At 32.0% G+C, this 9,333-nt stretch overlaps 1 protein-coding gene across 4 annotated transcripts in view; it reads left to right on the top strand.

Annotated features, from left to right (window-relative positions):
- Positions 1–9,333, top strand: part of LOC110027958 — a 28,007-nt gene that overhangs the window by 2,381 nt on the left and 16,293 nt on the right. Inside the window, exon 1 of one of the 4 annotated variants that reach the window (XM_020729624.1) lies at positions 214–348. The exons of 1 other annotated variant lie outside the window; for it this stretch is intronic. The gene's annotated coding sequence lies outside the window, so the exon portion shown is untranslated. Of the gene's footprint in view, positions 1–213; positions 349–4,735; positions 4,774–5,414; positions 5,563–9,333 lie in introns of those variants that run through there. 2 more of the 4 variants (XM_020729627.1, XM_020729626.1) reach the window with 2 other exon arrangements.

Consider the following 9,333-nt stretch of genomic DNA (forward strand, 5'->3'; position numbering starts at 1 on the left):
TATATATCTGTGTGTGTGTGTAATTGATGAGTAATATTTCGAATAAAAAAAGGAGCGGAACAAGAAGAGCGGAAGACTAAGGAAGAAACCTTTATCCAGGTTAGGCCCGTTAACTTAACGAACCCAAATACCAATTCTTAACAACCCAAACACGTGGTATTTCGTGAAAAGGAGCCGTTTTGACAGCCTATAAGTATGCTTATAAGCCGTGACTTGCACGAATTCGTTTCGGCTCATTCTCTCTCTGCGTAAAGATCCATCGTGTGCGCGGCTTCTTCTCTTCGGAAGTCCGGGACCTCAAGGGCGCCATCGCTGGAGACATCAACGGGAAGCATCTCCACTCTATTGGTAAGCGTCTCACTTCCTCTGGTTCTGTGATTTCGAGAGATCATCCCGCTCTAGGGTTTTTATCTCTAAAACTTTAATTTACTTACCAGGCATAACTTTTTTTTTTATTACATCTCCCCATTCTATTTCTCGATATGATGATTATGGTGATTTTGAGGGGCTTTTTGGCTGCAAGTGGTATTTAACTTAAGTAGGATTAGTAAATCCTGAAACTCCAATAAATAATGGGGTGTTTAAATCTTGAAAGCTATTTGGTATGACATGTTAAATTCGATTAAATCTTGTGAATCTGTTTGACAACTTTTTTCAAAATTTAAATCTTTTTGTTGAAATACAAGATGAATTTAATATTACATGTGAATGATATAATTATTGTCTAATTAAATTACACTTAAAGTTATTATTTCTAACTATTATAATTAACTATTTACAAAACTAATTAATAATTAATAAGAATTTTGTTAAACTAGTCACTTCACAAGCAATATTTTAACATTTAGTAACTAATAATTGCTTATTTATTTTTTAAACTATTTATTATTAATTAGAATTTTATTAAATTAATAATGTTTTAATATGTAATTTAATATATGTTAATTAATCATGAAGTAGTTGCTTATGATGTTTACATAATTATGGTTAATTGGATAGCGTATTTATTAATTATTAATTATTAACTATTAATCAATTAATTTAATTGAACATAAAAAAAAATGAATTAAATCTCAAAATCTATCTTCCCCTTTTCCTCTCTTGCACGAAATCAATCTGTCTTGTACCTCTCCAGTGATCAGTGATCGAGACCCTCGCGATACAATTGCGACTAGAGCTAGCTGAAAAGATAATGATAGGATTGCAGGGTTCAAAGCCTTTTGAAACTCCCATATTTTTCCTTTTTTTTGTTCCACTTCTACCTAAAACCATTATGGAAAGTAACTATTATTTTTCTCTAGCTTCCTCCTACTCCCTTTCGCATACTTCAACTCTTCTAAATCCCGCAAACTCGTCTTCTAATGGAATTTACTAAATTTGAGATTTACAAAAAAATAGAGGAGAAATAGGATTTAAGATCAAGTCGGAACACAACAAAGGTGAATTTAGTAAGACAATTTGGCAACAATGAGGGAGGTTAGGTTGTTGAGATTGTTCGCTCGGGATTTGTTCAATCTTGAAATTTTTGAATGAACAAATCTTTATCTTTTCTTTGAAAAAATATTTTTGTAAATTTTTTTCTCGGGTTTCATTCTGTCGTTGACTTTGTTCGACAAGAATTGCAAATACGATAATGCATCTAATTGTTGTCCCAATATCAAAGTCCTTTCCTTGGCTTGGTTGTTGGTTTCTTGAAAGCCAATTTTATCATGTCTTAACACAATTTTGAGTTGAGCTTATTAGCACCATTTCACTTCGAACTCTTTATTCTCTTGAAGCTGTGCCAATGTACAATATCCACAATTAATTTTTTTTCCCCTTGTTTTGGCTACCGCAAGGGTGAAGTCCCCTAGGAAATGGTGAGTGCTTGAGACTTGATGGATGTCCTTGATTTGTATGTGACATGAAACTATTTAAACCCCCTAACTCATTTTAGCAACCTTCCCAAATGGTCAGGTCCAGCAAACATATTCTACAAGTTGGATCGGGTTTGCATAGAAGTAGCCAGAGTCACCTAGTTGTGGTTATTATTTCCTATGTCAATGATATGATATCTCAACTCAATTTTTTGAAGAGTCTTGTTTACTTGCTTGAACCTTATTTATAAAACTCACAAGTTTTCCATAGAAGCTCAGGCAAGTGAAAGATGTTGAAAATAGAAAAAGAGAATGAAAGAGAAACTTTAAGAGGATCTTTATTGTTTCACTTGGAATATAATGTAGAATATTTATCCCTGAGGTGATCCTTTGATCATATATTTATGGGATTTTGGGTGCTATTGTAGAGACTACATTCAAATCTAGTAAATAAATATGTAATATATGTGGTACAAACATGTTGACATAATAATCAGAATAAATGTGGATTGGTGCCCTAAGTGAAGGCAAGTTTCTTCCTAGTCATTGTGTGGACGAGTGCCCTTTGAGTTGGGTGAGTGCCCTTGTGAGCTGGATTCCTTCAAAATGGGTGAGTGTTCTTTGAGCTTAGGTAATTTGAGTAGGGTGACTGCTCATTTAAAATCTGGTGAGTGATTTTGGAAGCCCCGTGCTCCCGATTCACGACAAGTTCATTTGATCTCCTCAGCTTTATTCTGAATTGTTCATTTTAATATATAGTGAAACCACTTTATTTTCTTAAAACTAGATTATTCTTATACATATGAAATTTTGGAGAATATCATGAGGAAATCTTAATTACAAAAAAACAAGATTGGTTTAAAATGATCATTATATATGTACATGTATTTTATGATTGTGCTTTCAATATTTGGAATGAAAGTCTAGATTATTTAATTAATATTAATTTTTTTTAATTAGTTTCATCATTGATATGATTAGAATAAGCACATAAAGGTGTATTCTCTATAAATTAGGTAGTGTAATATTTGTATTATAAATTTGAAGTTTAAACTTCATGTATTTTTATGTGTATTTTAAAAGATACATGAAATATAAGTCTTGTGCTAAGTTGTACATACTTGTATTAGATGGTTGTAATCATGAATTTACATAGTAATAAATCTCCCAATAACCACGGAAAGGGTGATGTGTGTAATTTTTTTTAATTAGTTTCATCATTGATATGATTAGAATAAGCACATAAAGGTGTATTCTCTATAAATTAGGTAGTGTAATATTTGTATTATAAATTTGAAGTTTAAACTTCATGTATTTTTATGTACATTTTAAAAGATACATGAAAGATAAGTTTTGGGCTAAGTTGTACATACTTGTATTAGATGGTTGTAATCATGAATTTACTTAGTAATAAATCTCCCAATAACCACGGAAAGGGAGATGTGTGAAGAATTCTAGTATTGGTAAGAATTCTTCTAAAATAAATGCTAGGATTCCTAAGGAAACTATCAAGGACTTATGATTTTTTCCCTTAATTTTTCTAAGAGAATAGCAAGGTATGACCTTTTGCTTTTTGTTTTTATTTTCTTATACATTTTGTTTTTGTAAGACTCATTTTTCTCTTGAATACTTCAGTTCCTTTAGCCAAGTAGAATTCAGTTCTTTGCTATAATTTTGTTTTTGTTGTTGTTGTTATAGTTGTAATTTTGCTATAGTATCATGACTAGCTACAATGACATTCCTAAAGTGTGAACCCAAGGCAAGAGAAGAAAAATACTAGGATCGAGAGAATTCTGCATTACCAATGAAGCATTACCTTTCATTGCATGAATCAAGGCTTTTAGATAGTCAATTTATAATTGGGTTAATTTTAATTTAATCATACATTCTCTCAAACTAACTCCCTTATGATGCATTTTTTCTTCCTAAACTATTTCATGAAACCAGCAATGACCTTTATTTCTTAAATTAGTTCCTGAAAATCAGGAATATTTATTAGAATTTTAATTTCTAGATACATACTTAACCAAAATAAGTTTAAAAATAAAAAATCATTCCTATCATGTTGTAACTTGGATTTTGATTCAATATTTTCTTCTGGCCTCTCTTGACTTTCTAATAACATTCTCTTTTCACTTTTGAACACATGATAACTTGGTCTTTTTATTCAATAATGTGAGTTGTAAGATTTTTTAAAAGGATTTTCCTAGGTCACGTCCTTTTTTTTAACTGATTTTCGTAGGTCACAACCCTTTTTTTAACTTATATGCTTATGCAAGTGATTTTTTTTTATTTTTTGACATTTTGGCCTTGTTATTTCTTATCTTCCTTATAGCCTTGGGTTTATAATTTTGTTATTTTGGTTCATCTTTTTGATATTTTGTGGACCAACACGTGTGATGTGTCTTTAGTACTTTTCATAAAAAAAAGAGCTTTTCACCTTCCATGCAGACCTTCTAGTCTGTTAATCTTCTCAATCATCATGAAGGTGGAGTATTGGATCGATTAACTCTATGTTTTCTTTCTACTTGTACAGGATAGTTTTACTTTCTTTTATAAAAAATGGCATCCTTTTCCCATAAATAAGTTCCTTCCAAAATTACATGATATGCATCCAATAGAACAACCTCACTAATTGCCTCGTCAATAATCTCTCAAGAAAACAAACCTATGTGTAATTGTCTACTGACTCGACAAACGTTTACTCTTTTGTCTACTCAATAGCAACTAGCTCTAGTTTTTGACTAATGCTTTAACAATTTATTTATTTATTTCACAATTTCAATCCAAAATAGCATCAATGAGAACTAACTTCTACTCGAAGCTTGAGTAACCTCTTTACTGTCATATGCATGTAACAGTAGAGCTAATGTTGACAATCATGTTTGTTGATCCAATTTCAATTACATCTTCAAAGGTGGTGGCATTATTCTTCTTTTTCTTCCTGTATTTCCACATGGCTTCTTTTATGGATGTAACTTCAGCTACTTCTGAGTTTGTGTCTTGACTTTTTGCCACAATGATCTAGTGTTTTGCACCTTTATAGATGCTTCTACGATTTTTTTTATTTTGCATATGCACGTTGGGACTTCTATCAATTGAAAATGGACTTGTTCTCTCTCTAAGTTCTTTGAATTTAATTCTTGCTTCACGGGCGTTGGCAACTATAAATTGCTTCAACTTTATACGTAGACTCTCATGAAACCTTGCCACATAGTTCACGAAGATTGATTTTTAGTTTAATGAAATTTTTAAAGAAGTTTCATGCTTTCTAAACTCCATTGTATGATCTTGCATACTTTATTTATCCTTCTACTTCTGATTTTGTCATTAGATCCTTTTTTTTTTTTTCATGCCTTACATGAACAAAGATGCTTTTATTTTTTTTTTGAATAACCTGGGATATGCCTCAAGGAGTTCAAAATAATTATTTGTTGCCTTTTTTTCAACTTCCCTATCTTAGTAGGATAACTTGAGCTTTGCTTCAACTTTAAATGAAAAAACATCTTCACTCCTTATTGATGGACATCTTTCTGCAGGCTATTATTGCTAGTTGAATGTTTCTCCTATCATCTAAAAGGGTGGTGAAGCAGATGGAGGCGGTGCTATCATTTCAACCATGACTTCAAAGGAATCCATCATCTTGATCATCCAACCAACAATTTACTTAGCCATCTATTCGTGCATTATGAGAAAATACTTAAATGTCTGAATGCTCTTCTTTTAGTCCATAGTATCTTTTCCTTTATCCTTTCTAGTCCTCAATTTCAGTATCAACATTTCCTTCCGATTGGGCCATCACTTTGATATCAAAAATATGATTTGGAAGACTTCAGTAATTACTTGGAATTTTTATAAGAGGACTAGAGTTCCTAAACTTATAAAGGAATCAGGATTTTCCCTTTGGTTTTCTTCTAAAAATGACACAATGGATTTTTCTTCATCCTTTGCAGGGCATTGCTCATTCTTGAAATCCTCACTCCTTTTTTATTGAATAGTAGGGTTTGATGCTCATTGATAGGGTATTTTTCTGTAGTATCTTGTCCTACAATGATGTCAAGCCATGAAAATAAAGGTAATAGAATAAGAATTTAGAGAATTTTACATTGTTTTTTATGACAAGAATAAAGACCATTAAATAATAGATTTGTTATAGAAATAAATTTGAAATTAGCCTTACCTTCTCCTAAAGCAGCTTCACAATTTAGTAGGATTCTTATCATTCCTAAATTAATTTCATTAAATGAGGCACAACCTTATCCCAAAACTAATTTTGCAAAAGAAAAAAAATCTTATTTGAAATTTTAAATTCAATGTACTTATCTAAATATATGTTTAAAGTTTAAAATCATCTCTTTCTAAAGTTTAGATTTTTATCCAATAGCTCAACTTCTTGGGTTGAATAATACCACTTATGAATCATTTGAGTGGCAATCCATTTTCACTCGTGTGCTTCTAGTGACTTGAACTTTTTATCTAATAATTTAAAATGAGAAATTCTCTTAAAAATTCTGCGTATTTAAAAAAGAAAAAAATACAGTTCTGAAGATTTAGTTACCTTCTTACTGGTCTATTTGTTATGTTGGGTAGGTTGGGTTGACTAAACAAACATAATAATATACCAGTTTGGGCTATATTAGCCAACTTGTTTAACTAGATGGGTCAGGTTTTGGACGACCAAGTTTGTTCCTTCCAATGTCGTAGTTATGTGAGGCCCCCATGTTGACAACGATATTTGTTTTCAATGGTTTTTTTGCACTTGTTTCATTGCCCTTCTAGCTTTGTGGAAATGATGTGCTCCACACAAGAAACCATAATGTTTCTTTGTGTTTCATCTCATGGAACTAATTGTGTTATGACGATTTGATTAATAGTTATGTGCATATAAAATAGGTTTTTCATGGAGATGTTACTTGAATTTTTATGATATGACTTGCGATGTACAATTGTAAAAAGAAACCAGAATGGTGGGTTACATGGCTAAAGATATGTACTTAATAGGGAGTAACCTTAGGAGAGCTTGGTGCTAAAAGAAAATCCTGATACTTAATTTTATTAAATCATAATTAATATGGTTTTGTTTTGTTAATAAGAGTGTTAGGATATCAGGATTTCACTATGCTTCACAGTTGAGAGGCTAAAACATGAGAATTTAAGATACATATCTGATAAAATCAAGATGGATATAGTAAAAAGTATTTTTTAGACTTGATTGTTGGAATAGCACCTATTGAAATTAAAATATTTGAAAATATGCTTAAGTTGTTTTAACATGCACCAATAGCAACTGCACCAAGAAAGTAGGATTATCTATAAAGTTAAAAATAGACTTAATCAATGAATGGGCAATTAGTTGGACCTTGTAGTCCTGACTTCTTCTCTTGATTGATTTGCCCCAAAAAAAAATTAAGCTTACTCATAGAAGTTGATCTTAAATACTGAAGCTAGATTTTGAATTGCGTTAGAGATAACTACAACAATTAAGCCCAACCGAGCCTCAAAAATTTCAACACATTATATTTATTAGTCAAGAAAAATTAATAATAAAACTAATTGAGGTGACATCAAATTTATCCCTGACCACAGCATTGTTTTTTCATGGAGGTTATGCACTTCATCCATCAACAAAGAGTAATGCTTATGGATGACCATTTAAAACTCATTAGAGGTGGGAAGTGAACGCTTATTGCTATTCACTATTGGGGTTAGCTTCCTAAATGCCTAATGAAAAAGCAGTTTCTTAGTATTTAAGATTATTGGCAATAGTTTCCTCTTTGGGCGGGTTATCCTATGATTAATCTTTGATTATCTCAAACCCAGCACAAAGGATGCGATGGACAAAAAGAACTTTCTTTGGACCACAAAGCATCAGAGTTCTTTGATAGTATTTTTCAGCTTTGTAGGTTGGGCTGGCCTGTAAGCCCACTGTACAGTGTTCAATTGAGGGCTGTTTTTGGTTGTCATTTGCTTTTATTTTCGGACTTCGCTTGATTTAAGCATTACATAGAGGCAACAAATTCCAATAAAGGCAAACTGCACTAGGATCTACCTACCCAGTAAGATTACCTTATGTTGCGCGTAATAAAATGAATGTAAGATGGTGGAGTCCCTTCTCAATATGAATAACTTGAGCTACAACAAAACAATGCCCATCTCAGTTTAGCCAGTTCCTTTGTATGTGCTTGCTTTTATGTTTTTTTTTTTAGTTCTCTATTTTTATATATTTATATATATTTTTTTCATGTTCTCCTTTTCTTGCCACTCAATCAGGTTTTGCTTTTGGTATTTTGCTATTCAGTACTCTTTCATTCTTGATTTTTTCCTTGGTTTAGGTTTGACTTTCTTTCTTAAAGTCATCTCTCATTCTTGCACAATCTATTTCTTTTTATTACGTTAGATTTTGTCCCTTGTTGTTTGCCCTGATCTTTATTGCCCTTTATCCACAATTTCTAATATCTGATTCTTTCCTCAATGTACTTTGTCCTTAGTGCCATCCTTAATTTCCCACTTACTTCCATTGGAATGTTGTTGTCTATCACCAACAAATTTAGTATTTGTTGATAATTTTATCTTTTATATTGTTAAGGTCACATAGCAATGTGAATCTATTAGAAGTTCTTACATTGTTGTAATTTTTTTATATGATCTCATGTTTAACCTATACCATATAGTTTTGAAATAAGTACTTATTTATTGAGAACTATTGAGTTGATATCTTCTATCTTGAGACTAAACTACTATAAATTGATGCATTTTCTATTTCCACTTTTAGATATTGGCATTTTTCGGTAATTTGAACCATGGTGGTTGCACTACTTCTTAGTGCTTCTCACAAAATGATCCCTTGCATTTGCTCATCTTTCTTGGTTAATATCACAAGACACCTATGTTTGTACAAAAATCAAGTTTAAATGCTAATACAGATAATAGAAATTGACTTAATGTTAGCTCATTTTTCATCTAATCTAAATTTACACATCATAATAATTATTTCATTATTAGACAAATGCCTAAAATTTTGTTGACCGCCTAAACCATATGTCCTATGCATTCGGTGTCATGCTAACTGGGGTTTGAAAATTTAGTTCTCAAATCTATGAATTAAGACTCGTGATGTGAAACTTTTTTTTGCATCAACATTTTCAAGTTTAAAATGAATGGATGGATGGAGATCTTAATAAATACCATTTATGAAGTTCCTAAATTTAATTTTAACTAAATCATTAATTCACATCATCGTTTGCTTTATCCAAACAATTTTGGATCAGCTTTATGAGTTGTTGGCTCTACTTTGCACAAATATTTTTGCCCAACAGCTAATCATGTGACGCGGGATGGAGCCGCTCTCGCGATAGTGCGGGAAAATTCTGCAGGCGGGTGTGAGAAAAGCCAGCTGGCTGAACCAGCTGGCATAAGGCGCCCGTCCAGCCCCCTACAGGACCGCGGCGGCTTATAGAGGGGGCAGCAATGCTGCCAG

Source organism: Phalaenopsis equestris, unplaced genomic scaffold, assembly GCF_001263595.1.
Source record: "Phalaenopsis equestris unplaced genomic scaffold, ASM126359v1 Scaffold000469, whole genome shotgun sequence".
Taxonomy (NCBI): domain Eukaryota; kingdom Viridiplantae; phylum Streptophyta; class Magnoliopsida; order Asparagales; family Orchidaceae; genus Phalaenopsis; species Phalaenopsis equestris.